Source organism: Cupressus sempervirens, chromosome 2 (assembly GCF_028749045.1).
Source record: "Cupressus sempervirens isolate cs-2001-9-10 chromosome 2, ASM2874904v1, whole genome shotgun sequence".
Taxonomy (NCBI): Eukaryota; Viridiplantae; Streptophyta; class Pinopsida; order Cupressales; family Cupressaceae; genus Cupressus; species Cupressus sempervirens.
The window spans coordinates 653,621,671-653,648,618 of record NC_143119.1 but is presented as its reverse complement, the minus strand read 5'-3'; positions in this window follow the sequence as shown (position 1 = coordinate 653,648,618).

Here is a 26,948-nt window from a genome sequence, read left to right as displayed (position 1 = left end):
ACTTGATAAGTGTTAAACTATTTTTGTAAAAAATACCCAAAACTAATGTTTGGTGATAAAGGAAAATTTGGCATCAAAGAATCATACTTGAATGTTATGATGTTACACTAACTTCATTATGAAATTTCATGTCAATATTAATTTAATGAACTATAAAGTCTAATTAGGGTATGTGCATGATCGCAGTGTACCAAACTATGGCCTTAAGTGGCAGTGAAAAATCAGCAAATAAGGGTTATGTCAACTTGACACATAATTTTAAAGTGGTTATGGAATTTATATCAAAAAGTTGTAAAAAAATAATTTGTAGGAAATTGAATTTAGTTTCTAAAGTACTAAGCCTTATCAGGAGAAAAAAAAATAATTGATTGGTCAAAAGTTTGGATTTTAATGCAGTACTACGAAAATTTTTAGGGCAAAAATAAAAAGTAGGTATATGTATGACCACCTTAATCAAAATCAAATGATAATATTTTTTTAATATAAATATAGATATAAAAAATAGACTCATGCCCAAATGTGACACATATTTTTTGGTATTTTTATTCCAAATAAATAATTAAATATGAATTTTCTACCAAAACTTTTTCGAAAAAAAAACTCCCGCATCTAACCACCTTAACTAATAGAAAATTTTACAAATTTAATTTATTTTTTCTTATACTAGGTGAAGCATAGAATGTGACGCAACTTTTAGATTTAAAAAATGTTATACCATTTGAAATTTATAGCTATTTTTTAATCAGTATGTCAATCAACACTTTACAACAATCTTCATTCAAAAATAACTAATAAATGCTTATCAAAATCAAAATTTGATAGCAATTATATTGATGGAATCTTGAGAGTGATATTAAAAAACCCTTTTTGCTTCATTCAATTTTGATCAAAATAATATTGTCAGATGGCTACCTGAAGTTTGAGTGTCACTGAAACCCTCCTCAAACACATTTTTGGGGTTGACCGGGTAGGCTTGGTAAATACCAAGCCTAATCGAATATTTGATATGGCCTAGTAAGTTCCCACCCATTTTTGGAGGGGAATTTCAAAAGGGAATTTTTATTTATTTTAAATTTGGACAGAGACAAATTTAAAGGAAAATAAACTTAAGAGAATAACTTCAAACAATTTTAGAAGAAAATATATTTCATGAATGTGTGAACATTAACATTATAATTAATATTATATTATAGTAATAAATATGATAATTATTATTAAATATAATATAGTTCTAAATATAATATAGCAGTATATATGATATATATTATTATTAAATCTATAATCTAGTAATATATATGATTATTATTGTTATATAATCTAATAATATATTATTATTATTATATTAAAATATACAATACAATATAATTATTAAATATAATATTGTCCCTTCGACCCATACGAAGGATTCTAATATGTCCTTGGGGGTCTTAGGACCCCTAGGGACATATGTCATCATGTGATAGGTCGAAGGGGGCCATAGGTCAACCTATGACCCCCTTCGACCCATACGAAAGATTCTAATATGTCCCTAGGGGTCCTAGGACCCCTAAGAACATATGTCACCATGAAATGGGTTGAAGGGGGTCATAGGTCACCCAATAACCCAATTCGACACATATGAAGGATTCTAACATGTCCCTAGGGGTCCTAGGACCCCTAGGAACATATGTCATCATTTAATGGGTTGAAGTGGGTCATAGGTCAACCTATGACCTCCTTTTATCAATACAAAAGATTCTAATATGTCCCTTGGGGTCCTAGGACCCCTAGGGACATATGTCATCATGTAATGGGTCAAAAGGGGTCATAGATCACCCTAAGACCCCTTTGACCCATATGAAGGATTCTAACATGTCCTTAGGGGTCCTAGGACCCCTAGAGACATATTTCGTTATGTAATCGATCAAACGGGGTCATCGGTGACCTCATGACCCCCTTCAACCCATATGAAGGATTCTAACATTTCCCTTGGGGTACTAGGACCCCTAGGGACATATGTCGTCATTTAATGGGGTGAAGTGGGTCATAGGTCTAACTATAACCCACTTCGACCCATAAGAAAGATTCTAACATATGTCATCATGTAATGGGTCAAAGGGGGTCATAGGTCAACCTATGACCCCCTTAGACCCATAAGAAAAATTCAAATATGTCCCTAGGGTCCTAGGACCCCTCAGAACATATGTCATAATGTAATGGGTCGAAGGGGGTCATAGGTCAACCTATGACCCCCTTCAACCCCTATAAAGCATTCTAATATGTCCCTAGGGGTCCTAGGACCCCTAGACACATATGTCATCATGTAATAGGTTGAAAGGAGTCATAGGTCACCCTATGACCCCCTTCGACCCATAAGAAGCATTCTAATATGCCCTTGGGGGTTCTAGGACCCCTAGGGACATATGTCATCATGTAATGGGTCGAAAGGAGGTCATAGGTCAACCTATGACACCTTTCAACCCAAAGGAAGCATTCTAATATGTCTGTAGGGGTCCTAGGACCCCTAGGGACATATGTCATCATGTAATATGTTAAAGTGGGTGATAGGTCAAACTATGACCCCCTTCGACCCATAGGAAGGATTCTAATATGACCCTAGAGAAATATATCGTCATGTAATAGGTGGAAGGGAGTCCTAAGTCACCCAATGACCCCATTCAATCCATATGAAAGATTATAACATGTCCATAGGGGTCCTAGGACCCCTAGGGACATATGTCATCATTTAATTAGTTAAAGTGGGTTATAGGTCAACTTGTGACCCCTTTCGACATATAAAAAGGATTCTAATATGTCCCTAGGGGTCCTAGGACCCCTAGGGACATATGTCATCATGTAATGGGTCGAAGTGGGTCATAGGTCAACCTATAACCCCCTTCGACCCATACGAAGCAATCTATTATGTCATCATGTAATTGTTCAAAGGGGATCATAGGTCAACCTATGGCCCCCTTCAACCCATAAGACATTCTAATATGTCCTTAGGGGTCCTAGGATGCCTAGGGACATCTGTCATCATTTAATGGGTCGAAGTGGGTCATAGGTCAACCTATGATCCACTTTGACCCATACGAAAGATTTTAATATGTACCTAGGGTTCCTGGGACCCTTAGGGACATATGTCATCATGTAATGGGTCGAAGTGGGTCATAGGTTGACCTATGATCCTCTTCGACCCATACAAAGCATTCTAATATGTCCAACATATGTCATCATCTAATGGGCCGAAGGGGGTCATAGGTCAACCAATGACCTCCTTTGACCCATAGGAAGCATTCTAATATGTCCCTAGAGGTCCTAGGACCCCTAGGGAAATATGTCATCATTTAATGGGCTTAAGGGGATCATAGATCACCCTATGACCCCTTCAACCCATAGGAAGCATTCTAATATGTCCCTACGAGTCTTTGGACTCCTAGGGACATTAGAATCCTTCTTATGGGTCAAAGGGGGTCATAGGTTGACCTATGACTCACTTCGACCCATTAAATGATGACATATGTCCCTAGCAGTCCTAAGACCCCTAGGGACATATGTCATCATGTAATGGATCAAAGGGGGTCATAGGTCAAACTATGACCCCCTTCGACCCATACAAAATATTCTAATATGTCCATAGGTGTCCCAAGATCCATAGGGACATATGTCCTCATGTAATGGGTTGAAGGGGGTCATAGGTCACCCTATGACCCCCTTTCACCCATAAGAAGACTTCTAATATGTCCCTAGGGGTCCTAGGACCCCTAAGGACATGTGTCATCATGTAATGGGTTGAAGGGGGTCATAGGTCAAACTATGTCCCCCTTCGACCCATACAAAAGATTCTAATATGTACCTAAGTGTCCTAGGAACCCTAGGGACATATGTCATCATGTAATGGGTTGAAGGGGGTCATAGGTGAACCTATGATGCCCTTCGACCCATATGAAGCATTCTAATATGTCCCTAGAGGTCTTAGGACTCATCAGGACATATGTCATCATGTAATTGGTCGAAAGGGGATATAGGTCACCCTATGACCACCTTCGACCTATAAAAAACATTCCAATATGTCCTTAGGGGTCCTAGGACCCTAAGGGACATATGTCATCATGTAATGAGTCAAAGTGAGTCATAGGTCACCCTATGACCCCCTTCAACCAATATGAAGTGTTCTAACATGTCCTTAGGGGTCCTAGGATCCCTAAAGACATATGTCATCTTCTAATGGGTCAAAGGGGGTCATAGCTCACCCCATGACCCCCTTCGACACATATGAAAGTTTCTAACATGTCCTTAGGGGTCCTAGGACCCCTAGGGACATATGTCATCATTTAATGGGTCAAAGTGGGTCAAAGGTCAACCTATGACCCCCTTCAACACATAAAAAAGATTTTATTATGTCTGTAGGGGTCGTAGGACCCTTAGGGACATATGTCATCATCTAATGGGTCGAAGGGGGTCATAGGTCACCCCATGATCCCCTTCATGCCATATGAAGGGTTCTAACATGTCCATATGTCGTCATGTAATGGGTCAAAGCAGGTCATAGGTCACCCCATGACCCCCTTTGACCCATATGAAGGATTCTAACATGTCCCTAGGAGTCCTAGGACCCCTAGGGACATATCTTGTCATGTAATAGGTCTAAGGGGGTCATAGGTGAACCTATAACCTCCTTCAAACCTTACGAAGGATTCTAATATTTCTCTAGGGACATATGTTGTCATGTAATGGGTCGAAAGGTGTCATAGGTCACCTCATGACCCCCTTTGATAGGACCCCTAGGGACATATGTCATCATGTAATAGGTCAAAGGGGGTCATAGGTCAACCTATGACACCCTTTGACCCATAGGAAGAATTCTAATATGTCTCTAGGGGTCCTAGGACCCTTAGGGAAATATGTCATCATATAATGTGTCAAAGGGGGTCATAGGGTGACCTATGACCCCCTTCGACCCATAGGAAGTATTCTAATATGTCTTTAGGGTTCCTATGACCCCTAAGGAAATATGTCATCTTTTAATGGGTCGAGCTGGGTCATAGGTCAACCTATGACCCCCTTCGATCCATAGAAAGATTCTACTATGTCCCTAGGGGTCCTAGGACCCCTAACGACATATTTTATCATTTAATGGGTCGAAGGGCATCATAAGTCAACCTATGACCCCCTTGGACCCATAAGAAAGATTCTAATATGTCCTTAGGGGTCCTAGAAACCCTAAAGACATATGTCATCATGTAATGGGTTGAAGGGTGTCATAGGTCACCCTATGACCCCCTTTGACACATAGGAAGGACTCTAATATGTCCCTAGAGGTCTTAGAACCCCTAGGGACATATGTCATCATGTAATAGGTCGAAGGGTGTCATAGGTCAACCTATGACCCTCTTCGACCCATATAAAAGATTCTAATATGTCCCTAGGGGTACTAGGACCCTTAGGGACATATGTCATCATGTAATGTGTGGAAGGAGGTCATAAGTCACCCCATGACCCCCTTCAACCCATATGAAAGATTCTAACATGTCCCTAGCAGTCCTAGGACCCCTAGGGACATATGGCATCATTTAATGGGTCGAAGTGGGTCATAAGTCAACCTATTACCCCTTTCGACCCATATGAAGGATTCTAATATATCCTGAGGGGTCTGAGGACCCCTAGGGACATATGTCATCATGTAATGAGTCGAAGTGGGTCATAGGTCAACCTATGACCCCCTTCGACTCATACAAAGCATTCTTATATGTTCCTAGGGGTCCTAGGACCCCTAGGGACATATGTCATCATGTAATGGTCTGAAGGGGGTCATAGGTCAACCTATGACCCCCTTCAACCCATAAGAAGTATTCTAATATGTCCATAGGGGTCCTAGGACCCCTAGAAAAATATGTCATCATTTAATTGGTCGAATGGTGTCATAGGTCACCATATGACCCCCTTTGACATATATATATTATATTTATAGATTATAATACTAATAACATAATATATTATGATATATTAATAACATATATATATATTATATATTACGTTATTATATTTAATAAAAATATAGGAAAAATAATAATAATATAATATAATAATATATATTATGTTTATAGATTACAATAAGAATAACATAATATATTATTATTTATTAGTAGATTATATGTTATATCTTTATGTTACGTTATTATATATATATAATATATTATAATATATCTCCACATAGTAATATAACTCAAATAATTGAAAAGTCACAAACTATAACTCATAGATTCAAGTTTCCCTCCAAAATATTTTTGTAAGAATATTTAATATCCGATTTGATATCAGATATGCGATTTCAAATTAGATATCTAATATTACTGGCATCATTTTCTAACATAATTTCTATCCCTACAGATCTAACAACATCACTTTTTGATTTATTTTTTCATGGGTTTTACAAAAACTCACTTTTTGGGGCCCAACCAATTGAACAAAGTTTGAAAATATAACCCTAAGTGTTTGATATTGTCATCTGAATGGGGATCAGCAGTCGTCGAAAGGCTAAACACAAAAGGAAGGTATCCAATGAAGACATTGCAGCATATAGGGAAAGGAACAAAATGGAACGCCAAAGAAAAAGACAGGGTATGTTAAATATGAGTCAAGTTGATGATGAATTAGTCGAAGGTGAAATCATAGAGTCAGATAATGAATATGTATAGTTGGAGAATGAAAATGTACCTATTGAAAATGATAATGCTGAAATTGAAAATTTAAAGAATGAAAATTTTTAGTATGAAATGTTACCAAGTCATAATGTAAATTGCATAATTGACCTTGTCGAACATGACAATGCACAAGAACCTTACATATCTTCTAATTATAATCAACATGAAGGTTCTAAAACACCAAAAAGGATAATTGAAATTGATGAAACAATTATTTCCAATTTGGAAGGGAAAAAATCAGAAAGAACCATTTAGTTATGGGCTTCAAGACTATATAATTTGTTTTTCAGCAATAAGACAGTGGTAGAGCAATGTCAGCTTTTCATGCACTTATTAAAGATGCAAAAGATGAAACCTATGCTTGCCAAATTGAAGATTCGTGTCAATAAAAATTTGGAAGGAAATGCCATTATTGTGAAAAATCTTTTCAGTGCTCTCGATAACATTGGGAAAAATAGCACAGAGAATGATAACAAAGCTACTCGAAGGGTTATTACAACCTCTTTGGTAAGTCATCATTTGAGAAAGGGTAGATTTATGAGATAAACTTGTATTGATTGGAATCTAAATCATACTACTTTAAGAAGAGCACTTAGTCAACGAGAGAAAATTGATGATCCTCTTAAAAATGAAACATGGGCATTTGGTGGGAGACATCAACATTTTGATAAGAAGCTATCTGATGATGTGAAGGAAGAAATTACACAATTTTGGCACTCTAGCTCACGAGTATCACCCAATGCTAAACATGTGTTAAAGTTGAGAATTAACATCAGAGACCGCATGCCACATCCTAAACACTATTTGGAGGTAAGTCAAACTATGTTGTTCAAACAATTTAGAGAGAGTCATCCAAGTCTTCATATATCACAAAGGGATTTTGAATCTTTGAAGCCATTTTATTGTGTGCCACTCAAAATTTGAAATACATGTTGTTGCAAATATCATGTTGAGTTTTCTATGCACCATGAACTATTACACTCCATCCATTCTACTTTGCATAGTAAAAAAATGATGGAGGATTGTGGTGCTAGTGGGCTTCCAAAATTATCAACAAACTTGCTAGATCAACTTTTATGTCTTAGAGTTGATGGTTATTTCTTTTATAGAAATGCTTGCTTAAATGAGAAGTGTTCAAAATGTGGTGGCTTATCCAAGATTGACACATTTTACCATGAGGCATGCAAACAAGATCTTGGAAAGACAATAAATAAATAAAAAGGTATATGAAATGGTGAAATACACATTGAAGAGTGGGGGTGAGAGCTCTAGATGTGAATTGGTTGGAAAAGATATTAGTGTGGCTAGTTTTATTTTGGATTTCAAGGAAAATATTTTTTACAAGTATGCAAGACATAGCCACAGGTCTCTGTGGTTGAATCAACAATTTAGAATGTGTAAGGAGATTTTTCCCATTGGCACTATTATATCAGCTATTGATTTTGCTGAGAACTACACATTGCAACCTCAAAATGAGACACAATCTTAGTATTACAACTCCATTGAAATTGATATTTTTTTTCACATAACATATAGGCATGCCCCTGATAGTGCGGAAGATAATCAAAAGATTATTAGAAAGTATCATTTTTATATGAGTGATGATAGATCTCACTCTCACAAGTTTTTGCAACATTGTTTCCAGAATTATTTTAATTTCTTACATGAGCATGCAATTGCTATGGATAGACATATCATTTAATCAGATAACTGTACAAGTCAATTCAAGAATGCTCACATGTTTTATTGGTTGTGTACGGTGAACATAGAGAGAGGAGTGGCGCATATTTGGAGTTGTTTTGAGTCTGGCCATGGAAAAGGGGAACATGATGGAGTAGGGGCATGTGTGAAGAGAGCTCTAGTTAAGGAGCAACTAAAAATTTTAGCATTAGAGCTTCTTGATGCTCGTAGCATTTTTGATTGGTGTAGTTTAGCATTATCATAGGGAGGGACTTCTTATTCAGTGGTATGCAAGTTCTTTTGGTTGGTTGAGGAAGGGTCCATAGCTAATAGATCATATTGTGCTATAGTGAGAGACTCATCAAAAATGCATTCATTTCAAAGCTCTAATTCTAGTACATGGACCATTTGGACATGACAGCTAGCTTCCTTTTGTCCTAGTTGCTTTTAGTTTGATTGGGATCATTGTGAGTCAAGTGAGTGGATGAACACATGGGCTCCACATTATCTTACTCCATTTTCTATCATACCCTCTATCAAAAATGATGACATGGAAAGTTCACTTAAGCATAACCATCTATCAAATCTACTTCAGCTAGGACATGTCTTTGCATTGGTTCCACCATAGGAGAATGATGAGAAATCTGATTATTGGTTAGTACGTTGTGTAAGAGGTAAACAAAAACTTGCACAACTGATCACAAATGATGATGGATTCATATATCCTACTAGTTCAGTAGTTTTCACTGGAACATGGCTATGAACATACATGTTTAGAAGGAATAGAATTCCTACATTTGAAGACTATCAGAAGCACAAAATAATTCTCATATATTTGCATCTTATTATAGCAACAAATGTAAAGTAGTTGAAGCATCAAGGAAGACCAAAAGTAAAAGAACTTTTTACTATTGCTAATGCTAATCATGAAGCCCAATTGGAGACTCTAAAATAGAGAGAGGGCCCTACTGGAACACTCGACTAGGTATATTTACTTCTTATGTTATTTTCTTCATAATGATTCAATGAACTGGTGATTATCTTGTTTAATACAATAAGTTACTAATTTTTTTATGATAGTGGAATGTAGGCACATCATGAAGAGTGGGCGGCAGGGGGGCGAGGGGGTGGGTGTGGTGTTGGGGAGAATTCCTAAGAATTATGATGTATTATTATGTAAAATGTGAACTTCTTTTGTATATGTTTTTTGTAATAATGAAAAAGATAGGTTAAATTAGTTTCACATTCTAATTTGTATTTTGGTAGGTTCTTTATAAGGAATTATAAGAGGAAGATATTGAACAAGTTCTTGCAAATCATATTTTCATGTGATACAAGGCTATAAGGACAATTTTAAGAGCATTTATAACTATATGAAAGATAATTGCTTGCGGATATCTTACTACAAGTTTTGTTTTTTTCTTATTTGACATAGAGCTGACATTATGATTATTAAAACTATTTTTATCAAACTAATCAAATAAGAAAAATCTAGAAAGTACAGATGAACAATTAGAATACTTGATTTCTTAAAAACAATTTGGGGAAGGTGTCAATAAGTTTGAATACTCATTCGAATTGAGGCATTGAAACAAAAAGTGATTTTATGATGCTAATATTGTGTAAGCCTTTTACTACAAGTCTTATCAATGCATTTTATTATTTTTTATGGTGTGAGGTTTCCATTGTATATTTTACTTACTATTTTATTCTAATAATGTGATCTTGTATATTGTCAAAGTGAAACCCTTGTTTATTGTCAACATTTGGGACTGAAGCAACATGTTGCATTTGATCCTCTCCATAATTATCTTCATGTTCAAGCCCATCATGGTTCATAGTGTTTCTCCTTTTTGTTGGTTCATCATGGTTACCATGCATTATTACAACCATTCCAACTCTTCCTCCATTGGTTACCATGCTTAAAATCATTAGGAAAATTGCATATACTCTGAATTTTTAGTAGCAAGATTCTCACAAAAAACTTTTACAATACTATAAAAATAATCTTCTAAGCTTTGGTTAGCTACCATCTCCAAACGAGCTATTCATTAATATGGTGATTTAACATCACCAAAACATGTTGAGCTCTTAGGCCCACCCCTTGAAACAAGAGTAAAATTGACAACAATCCATAAGCATGTAGTCTCAGGCCTTCCCAAATGAACTAGTCATTACCAAGGTGGTTCAACATCACCCATTAGTGTTGAACCCTTAGGCTCACCCTTCCAACTGAGAGGAAAACTGGTTCTTAGTCCAATAACATTAATGAAATATAGGGTTGTTGATCATCCACATACCTACTACATCTAATAAAATTAATTTTCAAGAATGCATGACATGTTTCCAAATGCATAGCCATAAAAATGCAAAAAAATGAAATTCTATAATATTAAAGGGTGCTAGTCCCTTTGCATACACCCTTTAGCATCTCTAGAAGAGCAACTAATTTTTGTGTGGATTCAATATCACCCAAACATGTTGAACCCTTAGGCACACCCATTTGAATTAGTAGGAAAACGGATTGATTATGCAAAAATTCTCATGCTAAGAAAGCTTATTAATTGATCACATACCAACCACATCTCATCAAAAATAAATAAATCAAGTAATGCATACATGAGGTATGCACAATCACTAACCATTCTATGCACTTTTTTATCACATCAACACATGGAACACTAGTGCAAAGAACCTAATAATTTTTCTTTTCTTGATGTAATAAGTTCTAGGGATAGATCTAATGATCTCCTTGTGACCATCCACATTTGTAATGGACACAAGACCCCATGGTGCAACTATAAGCCTGGGCCATCAATTCGTCCAATAAAGTGGATTTTTGGTAAATTCCATGCTTTTTAGGTTAGTCTAGATGTTTAGAACATTATTAGGGTCCCTAGGAGTTTGTAGACTCCATTTGCAAACAAATTTGCAATAAAACTTGTCTTAGCACAAAAATTGCAAAAATTGCAAAAAGTTACTTAGCAACTTTTGCAATTTTCTTGACAACTTTTCAAAATCTAACTCCTAATAGCTGGAACTATTTGAATCATCAGTTCCATTAGCTCTAGGTGAGCGAGTGAACCCTAGTGACATCCTTGTTCTAGCCATGGAGACCATCCATCATCTGCAGCCACCCCGTACCATGGAGTCTCCAAGGTGCTCTAAGTGTGTTTCAAGGTCAATCTTTAGAGGGTCATAACTTGGAGCTCATGAGGGATATTGATGAACTATCAAATGCTATAGGATGATGATGCTAAGACCTAAAATAAGCTATCTCATTTCCATGAAATCACATTCTATTTGGATTCGGCAAAGCGATCTCGCTCGATGCCAAAATTCACAGTGTGCCTTAGTTCATAGGTGCACCACAACGTAACTTTGAAACCATTGATCCTGACATCGAATCGTCAGTGCCATTAGCTTTAGGTGGTGAGTGAATCCTAGTGACTCCCTTCTTTAGGCCATGGAGACCATCCATCATCCACGACCACCTCATACCGAGGAGTCTCCAAGGTGCTCTAAGTGCATTTTGAGGTCAGTCTTCTGAGGGTCATAACTCAGAGCTCGTAAGGGCTATCAATGAATTGTTGAATGATACAAGATGATGATGTTGAGACCTAAAATAACCTATCTCATTTTTGAGAGATCACATTTTGTTTGGATTCAACATAGTGATCTCGCTCGATGCCAAAACTCACAGTGTGCCTCAGTTCATAGGTGCACCACAACGTAACTTTGAAAGTGCTGATCTTAGCATCAAATTGTTAGTGCCATTAGCTCTAGGTGGACAAGTGAACCCTAGTGACACCCTTTTTCTAGCCATGAAGACCATCCATCATCCATAGCCACCATGTACCGAGGAGTCTCCAAGGTGCTCTAACTGCATTTCAAGGTCGATCTTTCTAGGGTCATAACTCAAAGCTCATGAGGGCTATCAATAAATTGTCAAATGCTACAGGATGGTGATGTTGATGCCTAAAATAATCTATCTCTTTTTTCAAAGATCACATTCTGTTTGGTTTCGGCACTTGATGCCAAAACGTGTAATGTGCCTCAGTTCATAGGTGCAGCACAGCATAACTTTGAAATCGTTGATCTTGGCATCGAATCATCAATCCCATTAGCTCTAGGTGGGCAAGTGAACCCTAGTCACACTCTTATTCAGGCCATAGAGACCATCCATCATCCGTAGCCACCCTGTATCGAGGAGTCTCCAAGGTGCTCTAAGTGCATTTCGAGGTCAATCTTTTGAGCGTCATAACTTGAAGCTCATGAGGGCTATTGATGAACTATCAAATGCTACAAGACGGAGATGCTAAGGCCTAAAATAACCTATCTCATTTTCAAGAGATCACATTCCATTTGGATTCAGCATAGCAATCTCACTCAATGCCAAAACTTGCAGTATGCCTTAGTTCATAGGTGTACCATGGCGTAACTTTGAAACTGCTAATCTTGGCATCTAATTATTAGTGTTATTAGCTCTAGGTGGGTGGGTGTACCCTAATTACATGGTTGTTTCAGCCATAGAGACCATCCATCATCTGCGGCCACCCCATACCGAGGAGTCTTCAAGGTGCTCTAAGTGCGTTTCGAGGTCAATCTTTCAAGGGTCATAACTCAGAGCTCATGAGGGCTATCAATGAACTGTCAAATGATATAGGATGGTGATGATGATGCCTAAAATAAAATATATCATTTTTGAGAGATCACATTCTATTTGGATTCAGCACAGCAATCTCACTCGATGCCAAAACTCGCAGTGTGCATCAGTTCATACGTGCACCACAACATAACTTTGAAACCACTAATTTTGGCATCAAATTGTCAGCACCATTAGCTTTGGGTGGACAGGTGAATCCTATTCACATCCTTGTTCTAGCCATGGAGACCATCCATAGTTCACAGCCAACCTATACATAGGAGTCTCTAAGGTGCTCTAAGTGCATTTCCAGGTGGATCTTTCAAGGGTCATAACTCAAAGCTCGTGAGGGCTATCAATGAATTTTCAAATGCTACAAGACAATAATGCTGAGACCTAAAATAACCTATCTCATTTTTGAGAGATCACATTCTTTTTAGATTTGACACAGTGATCTCACTCGATGCCACAACTCATAGTGCGTCTTAGTTCATAGGTGCACCACAGTGTAACTTTGAAACTACTAATCTTGGCATCAAATCCTTAGTGCCATTAGCTTTGGGTGGGCAAGTGAACCCTAGTGACACCCTTTTTCTAGTCACGAAAACCATCCATCATCCGTAGCCACCCCGAACCGAGGAGTCTCCAAGGTGCTCTAAGTGCATTTCAAGCTCAATCTTCCGAGGGTCATAACTCGGAGCTCGTGAGGGCTATCGATGAACTATTGAATGATATAGGATAGTGATGCTAAGTCCTAAAATAATCTATCTCATTTTTTAGAGATCACATTACATTTGGATTCGACACAGTGATCTCACTCGATGCCAAAAATCGCACTATGCCTCAGTTCATAAGTGCACCACAACATAACTTTGAAAGCATTGATCTTAGCATCGAATTGTCAACACCATTAGCTCTGGGTGGGTGGGTGAACACTAGTCACACCATTGTTCTTGCCACATAGAAGATCCATCATTTGCGGCCACCCTGTCCTGAGGAGTCTCCAAGGTGCTCTGAGTGCATTTCAAGGTCGATCTTCCAAGGGTCATAACTCTATTTTTGTGAGGGCTATTGATGAACTGTCAAATGCTACAAGATAGAGATGCTGAGACCTAAAATAAACTATCTCATTTTCAAGATATCACATTCCATTTGGATTCGGCATAGCAATCTCGCTCAATGCCAAAACTCATAGTGTGCCTCAGTTCATAGGTGCACCACAACATAACTTTGAAATTGTTGATCTTGGCATTGAATTTTTAGTGTTATTAGCTTTGGGTGGGTGGGTGAACCCTAGTTAGACCCTTGTTTCAGTCACAGAGACCATCCATCATCTGCGGCCACCCCGTACCGAGGAGTCTCCAAAGTGCTCTAAGTGTGTTTCGAGGTCAATCTTTCAAGGGTCATAAATCAGAGCTCATTAGGGCTATTGATTAACTATTAAATGATATAGGATGGTGATGCTAATGCCTAAAATAACCTATCTCATTTTTGAGAGATCACATTTTGTTTGGATTTGGCACAGTGATCTCACTCGATGCCAAAACTCACAGTGTGCCTTAGTTCATAGGTGCACCATAACTTTGAAACCACTAATCTTGGCATCGAACTGTCAACACCATTAACTCTAGGTGGTCAGGTGAACCCTATTTACATCCTTGTTCTAGCCATAGATACCATCCATAGTTCACAACCAACCTATACTGAGGAGTTTCTAAGGTGCTCTAAGTGCATTTCGAGGTGGATCTTTCGAGGGTCATAACTCAAACCTCATGAGGGCTATCAATGAAATATCAAATGCTACAAGATGGTAATGCTAAGACCTAAAATAACCTATCTCATTTTTGAGAGATCACATTCTGTTTCGATTCGGCACAGTGATCTTGCTCGATGCCAAAACTCGTAGTGTGCCTCAGTTCATAGGTGCACCATAGTGTAACTTTGAAACTGCTAATCTTGGCATCAAATTGTTAGTGCCATTAGCTTTGGGAGGGTGAGTGAACCCTAGTGACACCCTTGTTCCAGTCACAGAGACCATCTATCATCTGTGGCCACCCTATACCAAGGAGTCTCCAAGGTGCTCTAAGTGCATTTCAAGGTTGATCTTTCGAGGGTCATAACTCAGAACTCATAAGGGCTATCAATGAACTATCAAATGCTATAAGATGGTGATGTTGATGCCTAAAATAACCTATCTCATTTTTGAGAGATCACATTCCTTTTGGATTCAGCACAACGATCTCGCTTGATGCCAAAACTCGTAGTGTGCCTCAGTTCATAAGTGCGCCACAACATAACTTTGAAATCGCTAATCCTGGCATCAAATCATGCCATTAGCTCTGAGTGGGTGGGTGAACCCTAGTCACACACTTATTTCAGCCACAGAGACCATCCATCGTTCGCAACCTCCCCGTACCGATGAGTCTCCAAGGTGCTCTAAGTGTGTTTCGAGGTTGATCTTTCAAGGATCATAACTCAAATGCTCATGAGGGCTATTGATGAACTATCTAATGCTACAAGATGGTGATGCTAAGACCTAAAATAACCTATCTCATTTTTTAGAGATCACATTCCGTTTAGATTTGGCATAGCAGTGTGCCTCAGTTCATAGGTGCACCACAGTGTAACTTTGAAACCATTGATCTTGGTATTGAATCATTAGTGTCATTAACTCTGAGTGGGTGGGTGAACCCTAATGACACCCATGTTCTAGCTACAGAGACCATCCATCATCTGTAGCCACCCTGTACCGAGGAGTCTCCAAGGTGCTCTAAATGCATTTCGAGGTCAATCTTTCGAGGGTCATGACTCAAAACTCGTGAGTGCTATTGATGAACTATTGAATACTACAGGATGATGACATTGAGTCCTAAAATAACCTATCTCATTTTCAAGAGATCACATTCCATTGGATTGAGCACAGTGATCTCACTCGATGCCAAAACTCGCACTGTGCCTTAGTTCATAGGTGCACCATAGCATAACTTTGAAACCGTTGATCTTAGCATCGAATCATCAGCACCATTAGCTATGGGTGGGTGGGTGAACACTAGTCACACCCTTTTTCTAGCCACATAAACCATCCATCATTCGCGGCCACCCCATACCGAGGAGTCTCCAAGGTGCTCTGAGTGTTTCGAGGTTGATATTTCAAGGGTCATAACTCGAAGCTTGGGAAGGCTATCAATGAACTATTGAATGCTATAGGATGGTGATGTTGAGACCTAAAATAACCTATCTTATTTTCAAGAGATCACATTCCGTTTGGATTCGACACAGTGATCTCGCTCGATCCCAAAACTCACAATGTGCCTTAGTTCATAGGTGCACCACAATGTACCTTTGAAACCACTGATCTTGGCATCAAATTGTTAGCTCTGTTAGCTTTGGGTGGGCAAGTGAACCTTAGTAACACCCTTTTTCTAGCCACAAAGACCATCCATTGTACATGGCCACCCCGTACCGAGGAGTCTCCAAGGTGCTCTAAGTGCATTTCGAGGTCAATATTCTGAGGGTCATAACTTGGAGCTCATGAGGGCTATCAATGAACTATTGAATGCTATAGGACGGTGATATTGAGGCCTAAAATAGCTTAGATCTCATGAGGGCAATTGATGAACTATCCAATCAAGTCTCTTAAGTTGAGATATATTGAAGTTATGTTGAAATTGAAAAGTTGTAGTATGAGGATAGTAACAAAGTGAAGTGCTAGTTATCAAAGATTATGAATTTATGAATGACTTGGTGGTTGGGAATAGAATCCATGGTTGAGGACTGGAGTCCTTAATTGTGTTGAGATTAGATTTGAAGCCAAGAGTTAGTTTCAGGTCTGAAGGTGAAGTTTAAAATCAAATTTGGGTTTATCTGAACCTTGTGTAGGAGGTTAACAAGTGTGTTTATGTCATGATAGCACTTCAAATTATACATTGCATCCAAATTTGATAATACAGGTTGTTAAAATGTTATTCAAAAATTATTGCATTCGAATCGAATATAACATAATCAAAATTAATGATATTCCATAAACATGAACAATACACATGATCCACAATAAATTGAACAATACTAGATACTAAATTAATATGTATATCATTCTATACATAAATGAAAAAAAAAATATCAAAGTGCATGTATCCATAGACAAAATTTTACACAAATATATATCAAAGATCATGTATCCATAAACAAAGTACTCAAATATATATTAAAATACATAGATCCATATACAAAATGTGGTTGATCATGTCATCAGAATGTGTATAATATCAATGTTTCTATATACAATGTGACATATGCCATCTCAAAATGTCTCATGATGCATCCTACGACAACTATAATATCCTAGGGTGCTAGTGGATGATCAAAATGTAGCCTCTTCATTGAACTAGGTTGATCGGATACCTCCTACATAAACAAAAAAGGAAAGCCCAAAGTTAGACTACTAAATTTATATGATTCTTTGTATCTAACATTGAATTACTCAAATGCATAATGATATTTTTTGTAATGAAGATTTATACTATCAAAATTTCATAATAAATAGCTCTCTTGTTGACCTCCTGGGCTGTTCAGGAGTCCTCTCATATGCCCTTGGAAATGCTTGTACCTCTCTGATTATGGGCTGTATATGTTCAAATAGGTTTGTCAGATGAATCTACAATTTAAACTATGACATTATAATTCATAGCATGCTAAATTTATAGCATATTTAATCATGAATTCAAACTACAACTTACTTTTGTAGGCTCCTCCTTAGGAGAGAGTGGCCACATCATCAAATCTACATAACTCTCCTATCAAACCTCATGTGCACTAGGAGTCTCCTATGAGATACAAAATAGTAGTTGTTAATATCACAAAAATCAGTTTTGAATTTATTTATGAAGATAAAGATAATAAAAAATATATGATACTTATACATACAATGGGGCTCTTAGTGCGAATGGAAATCCCTAATGATCTATGATGCAAAATCTGTATAGGCTCATCACTAGTAGCCACGTCCTATATACAATAAAGAATGCAATTAAATGGGATTACCACAAAAATTTTACAAGAATGCATTGACATTTAATCAAATATAAAGCACCTAATTACCTCTCCTTTGTCAATGTGTGCTAGCTTACCCCCCGCACTTTGTCCCCTCAGGACAGGTGGTAGCTACAAGATAAAAGAAAGATTAGCAACCATGTATGCTACAATATCAAATAGAAAAAACAAATTTGAACACAACATAATGTACCATAGATGTCTCAAGGTCAAATGAAATGGCTGAGAGTGTGGCATCATCAATCTATTTGAGCTCCTCCTTGGTCATCAACTAAACATGAATGAAGATCACATACATATAAAAGTTAATGTGGCTTAAAAATTAAAATTACTCTATTATAAAAGTTAACTTTAAATCACATGTAATAATGAAAAAATATATACATGTACTAACACCAAAGGAGTCCATGCCTCTGCATTCCCCTCCTCTCTTGCATCAGGGTCTATAGCCCCTACACATGTGTCTGGTGTATCCTTGTCTAATACAAAATGATACTCAAGAAGACCACCTATGGGACCTAGGCAAATATTCTTGCACATAATGCAAATGTGAGTCACACAAACATGTGATGAGATAGCCAATGATGAACTGGCACCAACATCATCAACACGAGGAGGCAAGACTGACCTAGCCTGAGATATCATTAGGCTACTCAGCTTATGAATGGCTCTGATGGTTTAAGAGCTAGCCTCTATCATAATATATGGATGTTTCACTTGAGGAGGAGGAGAGATATCAATGGGGGGCACAAAAGTGCCAGCTTTCTTCTACTGAGAAGAGGGTCTATCCTAAGGAGCTCCTAGTCCTAAGCCTATGTTGGGCTTCATGCTCCAATAGTTCACTTTAAGTTTCAACACAAATTATGCATATAATTTCCTAAGGAAATAAAATTGTATGCCTAAATTTTCATGTGGAGGGATATTAAAGACCATCCACCAATGATCCCAAAATTTTGCATGTATGGTGTCATTTGTGCACCATTTAATCGATAGTTTGAATTTTTTTGGGTTGACTGGTAAACACATTTTTGGGTTCGTAAAAAGGCTAGCCAAATAATCTTTGGTTATGTTGAGGGCCACAACCTCATAATAATCCAAACCATCATCAAACATCTCATGCATTTCATCACGCCAATGAAGAGCAGCATTTTGTTGGTTCATAAGGGTTTCAATGTTATCCACTATGGTGTTTAACATGGATAACATAGGAGCCAATGTGGGTACATTATTATATGTTCTATGCAAACCTCTCAACTCAGTGAGATTTTCATTTATCAAATCCTCAATTCAAGGAGGGTTTTGAGGGGGTAGAGGATCATTTTGTGGACAGTTTTGTGGGGGTACTAGATCGTTTGGTGGGGGATTACAAGGAATATTATTTCCTTGATGTCATCATTATAATCAGCCATTCCTATTGAATTGCAAAACGTAATATATATTTAAAAAAACCTTACTTTTAACCAATTTTTTCAAAAAAAACCCTAGATTCAACTAAAACAAACAAAATCATCCTAAAATCTATTGAATTTAGGTTAAAAATGAGTTGGAAAAAAAAAACATACCTTAATATCTGATATTCGATCTTGAATTGTATATCTGATTGCTCTTGTAATACTGGCCCCAAATTAATGTAATAAGAGGGCCTATAGATCTATGTTTTTGTTTTATGTTATGCACAGGTATCGGATATCTGATATGCCCTAAATATTATATCTTAATTATAACATATAATATCTTACATTTTATTATTATATTATATATAATATATAATATATTGAATTATATTATATTTTATATTATATTTTATATATATTATATTACATTACTATATATTATAAGATAAAATATTATATTATTATTATAGTATAATAATATATGATTATAATATAATAATAATATTATTATATTATAGTATAATAATTATTATAATAATAATATTTTTATATTATTATATTATAGTATAATAATTGTAATAATTATAATGTTATAATATTATTATGCCAATTATCAGATATTTGATATGTAATCATATATCCGATAACGGTTAGCCTTACCTTCCAAGTTTGGTACTTGGATAGGTGAAAAAAAGTCAGAGTAGATTTGGAAGTGCTTTTAGATGTCTTCAAAAAAAAATTTTTTTTCACATCAACACTTTTTGACACACCATGATCCTACACATACCAATTAATTACCCAAAAAAAAATCTACTTTTAATTCTATAGTATGAATGTAAATGAGATACTTAGTTTAATATAAAAAATTGCAAGTATGTATGTACGTTATAACAAGATTCATATTTTTATTTTTATAGTTCATCACCATGATCCTATTTTACAATAGAAGAAGACTAAATCTAGCTTCAAATAGATAGATCTAGTGATTTCATAAAAAATAAATTATACAAAGGATAATAGTCATGCTATCTCCCTCAACATTCATAAGACATTTTATTAATGAGGATAACAATAACGTCATCTATTAAATACATGTTAGATGATGTGGCCTCTAACTAGGCCTTTAGCAATTTCTAGTAGAAAATGCTTTGGGATTTGCTTTAACTTTTTGAGAACTTTTGAAGAAGAGGAAATACTTAGTTGTAGTAGAATGAGATTATTATTACTTTTCTTAGAGGAAAGAGAAGACATGCAAGCTAACTTAAAAAGTGGTAAATTTATGTTAAAAAATTAATATAACTTTTTTTTATTCTCAACTTCAATTTTCTTTTAAGTTTATTCTTTCTTTGTCAAGCATAAAATTTGCATTTATTTGTCTCTGCCTAAACTAGTATTAGAACCTAGTTGATCAGGACAACTCATGAGAAGATTATTGTGGGTGAGAAGTGAATCAAAAATAGATAGACAAAGTTTCTATAGATTTATGTCATCATTTGCAACATATTTAATAGAATATCTAAGAAGGAGAATGTAACAAGAAGAGGATGAGTTAAATTAATGAAGTCAATGGATTTTATTTAGATATTTTTGAATAGTTGGGCTTATAACTATATATAGTGAATTTTTTTTATTGTGTAAGGAAAGAGAGAAAGTGTTTGTAGTTGTTAAAATGGAGAAATGTTTACTTTGAAATTCATATCAGGAATCAGAGGAAGTATTTTACAGCCTGAAATTCCAACTTTTAATAGAAAAATTTATGATTATTGGCCTATAAAAATCAAAACCCTTTTTCCACTCTCTAGTTATTTGGAAATTAATTGAAAATAGGTTCCCTTGAATCATAAAATGAGCACACATATCAATCATTTTCACAAGCCAAAAAGCTTTTGTTGAAGAAAGTTAGAAAAAAATGCTAAGGGCTTACTTTTCATTCAACAAAAATGGAGGATCAATATTTCCAAAGGTACCTACTAACACAAGATCAAAGTAGGCTTATGAAAATTTTCAATCAACATACCAAGGCACAAGCAAGGTAAATTCTATAAATTAAAAAATCTTAGAAGAGATTATGAGATTTTACAAATGAACAATTTAAATTAAATAGATGCATTCTTCACTCTTGCATTAGGAATAGTAAATTTAATTAGATCTTATCAAGAAACCCTTGGAGATTGAAATTTTTTAGAGAAAATACTTAGAATATTACCTAAAAAGTATGATTCAAGAGTGAAAACCATTAAGGAATACAAGGATTTCTCCTAGGTATCAATAGATGAATTAATGGGATCTCTCTTATCACATTAACAAAGGATGAATCATTCAAGGACATAAACGTTGGAAGAGCAAAGGGGAGAGGAAATCCACAATTTGAGAAAAGAAGACCAACAACAAGGAGAAGGGGGGAACTCCACTCTTAAAACCATCATGAAAGATAAATGTATGATAAATCTAATATCCAATGTCATTATGGTAATAAATTTGGCCACTTTGCATCTTAATGTAGAAAATACAATCTACCATGAATAAGAAAAAGGCACATTTTACAAACAAAAACCTACCCAATACTAGTGAGAAAAACATCATATTGATAACATGTAATGTTGCACAAGAGATTTCCAAAGAAGTTTAGTGGTTTTAGTAATCACGTTACTTTGGATAAGGAAATATTTTTAACAATAGATGAATTTGTAAGATTAGAGGTTAAGATGGGGAATGATCACCAAATATCAATCATGGGAAAAGGGTCAATTAGCATAAGAACTCAAAAAGGTGAAGAAAATCATATTCTTGGTGTATATTATGTTATTGGATTGCAAAATAATTCTCGTAAGCATTGGGTCGCTATTACAAAAAGGAAATAGAATATATTTTGAAAATGGTGAATGTGTGATTTTACAAAAGAAACCAAGCAATAAGTTGATTGCAAAAGTTGAAATGACCCAAAATAGGATGTTTCCACTTAAAATTAAAATTAAACTATTCTTAGATCTATAAATATTACAAATGGTTGTTGAATCAACTTTCAAAGCTTTGAAAGCAAAAATGAATCTTGGTTGTGACATTCAAGGTTTGGGCATTTAAATTTTAAAGAATTACAACTCTTATATAAAAAAATAATGGTATATGTATTTTCATAAATAGAGCCATTTAAGAGAACATGTAAGAGATGCATTTTGGCAAAGAAACATAGACATAAATTTAAAAAATTCCACTTGAGATAGTCCATTTAGGTTTTTTTGGACCAATGCAAACACCATCCATAAGTGAAAAACTTTATTTCTTGACATTAATTAATGATTTCAGCATAGAAGTTTGGGTTTATTTTCTAAAATATAATTCAGAAATATTTTCTATTTTTAAATATTTTAAGGAAAAAGTAGAGAAAAAAGTGGATGTTATGTTAAAACATTTAGAATTGATCCAATTTTCTAGATTTTTGAAAAGAAAATTGAATATAGAAATAATTTATAGTGATTTACACTCCACAAAAGAATGGAACACTGGAGACAACAAATAGAATAACTATTGAAATAATATGAGGTATGTTAAAAGGCAAGAACCTACAGAATGAGTATTGAGCTAAAGTTGTTGCATGTTTGGCATATAGATTAAATAGATGCCCAACAAAAGTTTTGATAAAGAAAACACCCAAAAAGAATTGGAGTAAGAAGAAGCACAAAATAGCACATTTGAGAGTGTTTGGTTGTATGGCATACTCATTTGTACCTTAATATTGGAGATAAAAATTTGGATGATAGAGGAGAGAATGATATATTTGTGGGATATAGTGAACATCTAGGATATATAGGCTATAAAATCCCATCACAAAGTTGCTGATAATGTCATGGTATTTAATTTGTTTAAGAAAAAGCATGGCATGGTAGCTTGGATAAAGCAACTATACTTGTAGCTAGTGTTCCAAAGGAGAATTAAGATAACCAAACTCAAGATGTGCATATTACAACACAAAAAAAATTCCTAAAACACCTACAAGAGCACCTACCAATCAAAAAATAACTACTCCAACAAGCAATAATAATAGTGAACCCTCTAATCTAACACTTACATCACTAAGATCAAGGTCTATAAATTTTTAAAGGAAGACAAAGAGCCTTAGGGACATATATGATGAACTACAAGAGGCTGAAATGAGATTTATGTACAAATTTTGTAATCTTAGCACAAGGTGATCCAATTTATTTTGAAGATGCTATTAAAGATCATAAATGGATTGCAACCATGAATGAGGAATTCTAATCAATAGGAAATAATTAAAATTCAGATTTAGTAGAGCTTCCAAAGGAAAGGGTGTGATTAGACTTAAGTGGGTTTATATGACTAAGTATAATGTTTATGGAAAAGTATAAAAGAACAAGGAAAGACTAGTAGCTAAAGGCTTCACACAAAAGCCTGGTATAGACTACAATGGGACATTTGTAGCCATGGAAAGATTAGATATCAATAATATGGTTTTATCTATAGAAGCTCAAAATAATTGGAAGGTTTATTAGAAGGATGTTCAATCAGAATTTTTGAATGACATTTTAGAAGTGTATTTAAAAATTCCACAAAATGTATGAAGTTTTGCAAGAAGAACATAGGGTATACAAAATGAAAAAGGTGATATACAATTTCAAGAAAGCTCCAAGAACTTGGTACAATAGAATAGTTTCTTATTTGTGAATAATGGTTTTAACACTACAACATTTGGGGTCAAATTGCAAAGAGATTTACAACAATGGTGTAAGTTGTGGTGATTTTCATTTATTTATTTTTGTAATTGTCCCTTACATTGTCACAATAACAACGTTGGCATCATTATAGGGATGCCTATCTGAGTATTATATATATATATATATATATATATCATTCCTCATTTGTTTTTATTATTGAGAATTGCATGCGAAGGAGGGTGGAGAGTTCTAAAAGTTGCCATGCCCTTGTGATCAATGCATTTCATTGCTGTGATCTCTTCATTTCATATTTGTGCCCTTCCTTTATGATTTCATTGTTGTGATCTCTGCATTTCATGGTTGTACCCTTTCTCTGCAATTTAATTGTCATGCCCTTGTGATGTCTACATTTTTTTGTTGATCCCTTTCTCTACAATTTTGTTGCCATGTTGCAACCTTGTGATCTTTGTACCCTTTCTCTGTGATTCTTTTGTTGTGTTATTGCCTTCCTCTATGATTTCATTCCCATGCCCTTGCTCTATGGTTTTCTCCAAAAGCTATGTAAATGTTCATTTATTTTCCTTCTAAATAGGTATCTCTTTATATTTCCTTCAAAACATGTATATGGATATGTGTAGGATCATGGTCAACCAAACTATGCTCTTAAGTGGCAATAAAAAATTTAAAAATCAGGGTTATGTTAACTTAGCATGCAATTTTCTAACTATTATTAACTTCATATCAAAAATTTGAGAGAAAAGAATCTCTGGAAAATTGAATCTAGTTTATAAACTACTAGGGCTTAGCTCAAAAAAAAAATTGTTGGTGAAAATTTTGAATTTTAATGAAATATTACAAAAAATTTAGAACAAAAATAAGTAGGTCCGTATGTCTAACCACCTTAATCAAAATCAAATGATAATAATTTTTAATAATATTCTAGATATAAGTAGTAGACTCATGCCTGGATGTGACACATATTTGGGTATTTTTATTGTAAATAAATAATAAATAAATGACTTTTGACTTTTAGTAATTAAAAAACTCTCATGTCTGACCACGTTAACTAATTCAAAATTTTGTAAAATTCAAATTTTTCATTTTTTTTTCTTTTAGTAGAAGAAACATAAAATGTGATGCATCTTTTGGATTTAAAAAATGTTGTACCATTTGAAAGTTATAGTTGTTTTTCAAGTAGTGTGTTAGTCAACACTTTATACATAACTTCATTAGAAAATAAGTAATAATTACTTACTAAACCCATAATTTAACAAATCTTACATTTATGGAAAGACAAGGACATTCTTAAGAAACCATTTTCATTTGATCAAGTTTTGGTGAAAAAAAAGTCATTAGCTATGTGTTTGAAGTAAAAATACATTAAAATAGTCCAAAGCACATATTTATGTTTTAAAAGTTGACCATATAGGTTTGGTATCAAAATATACAGTAGACCTTATAAAGATATTAATTATTTTCATTTACTATTAGGGTGGGTGAGAAAAAAGTTGGAATAGATTTTGAAATGGTTTGAGATATTTCAGAACTATAGTTTTTCAAATCGCCACTTTTTGGCACACTGTGATCTTGAACATACCCATATCTTAGAGATATTTTTTAAGGTGCTTATTAAATTGTAGCACAAAAAAAAAATTAATCCATCTGGATACATATTCCAAAATCCAAATAATAAAACAATAAAACTCACTTAACCCATGCTAAGTGACTTACCTCAAGATCCTAAACAAAAATAATGCAAACTAGGAAAACGGGAAAAGTTCACAAGAAATTTTTGAAAAACATATCATAGTAGATATTTTTAGAAAGAAACTATTCATAACACAGTTAAATGGATCTAGTTGCTGATTAGTTGGGTTGATTACAAATTCCTATAGAACTTTCATAAGATTAGGTATAATGAAATGTACAATTAATTGTTCCCAGCCAGTAGGATCAAATATAGTTTTCCAAGGTGATCAAATTGCATATGCAAGGAATTGAAGAATAACTCCAGTGAAGAGTTGACTGTAAGGAGTTGAAGAAGCTAGTTCTACTTCTGTGTAAATTCCATAATCATGAGGCTCATTCCCCTGGAGAAGCCCTTGCCACAATAACATTACCTCTAAACCATGCAAAGGATTTTGAAGTGGTTCTAAACCTTGAAACACTCTTATAAGCATTTCATACTTGGGATCATCACTGAAAGACTATGCCAATAATTGAAATACTCTTATAAGAAAATGCAGATGCAATACACGACAAATTGCACAACTTGTAGTCTTGTCAATATTTGGGCTGTAAATTCTCAAAGACACTTGCAAGTGATTCCAATGTCATAGTACCTACAGCAAATACACTTTCTTTTATTCTATCTAGTGGATCCCATAATATCCTCTATGTTGTCTAGTTGTTGTTTATGTTGTGCAATATCTTTCTAAAGTCTCTCCTACTTTTCTTTCTAAAGCCACTCCTTATTAAATTTTTATTATCAAATTTCTAAATATCTACCTCTACCATATCCAAAATCAACTTCACATTGTGTTGTAACTCTGGGATAGGTGTTTGATCATCAATGGCTTTCATTTCAGCATTTGATTTCTCAATATTGGTCAACAGCCTCACTTTCAAACCTCTCATCTCAAGCACTTTCTATACCATTTGAACACCATGTTCTTGCTTCTGAGCTAACAATTCTTCTAGTGCATTTTCTTGTAAAACATTAATTTTTTTGAACAATTGTAAACACTTAGAAAGAGCATATTGTGTGTGTGTGTGTGTGTGTGTGTGTGTGTGTGTGTGTGTGTGTGTGTGTGTGTGTGTGTGT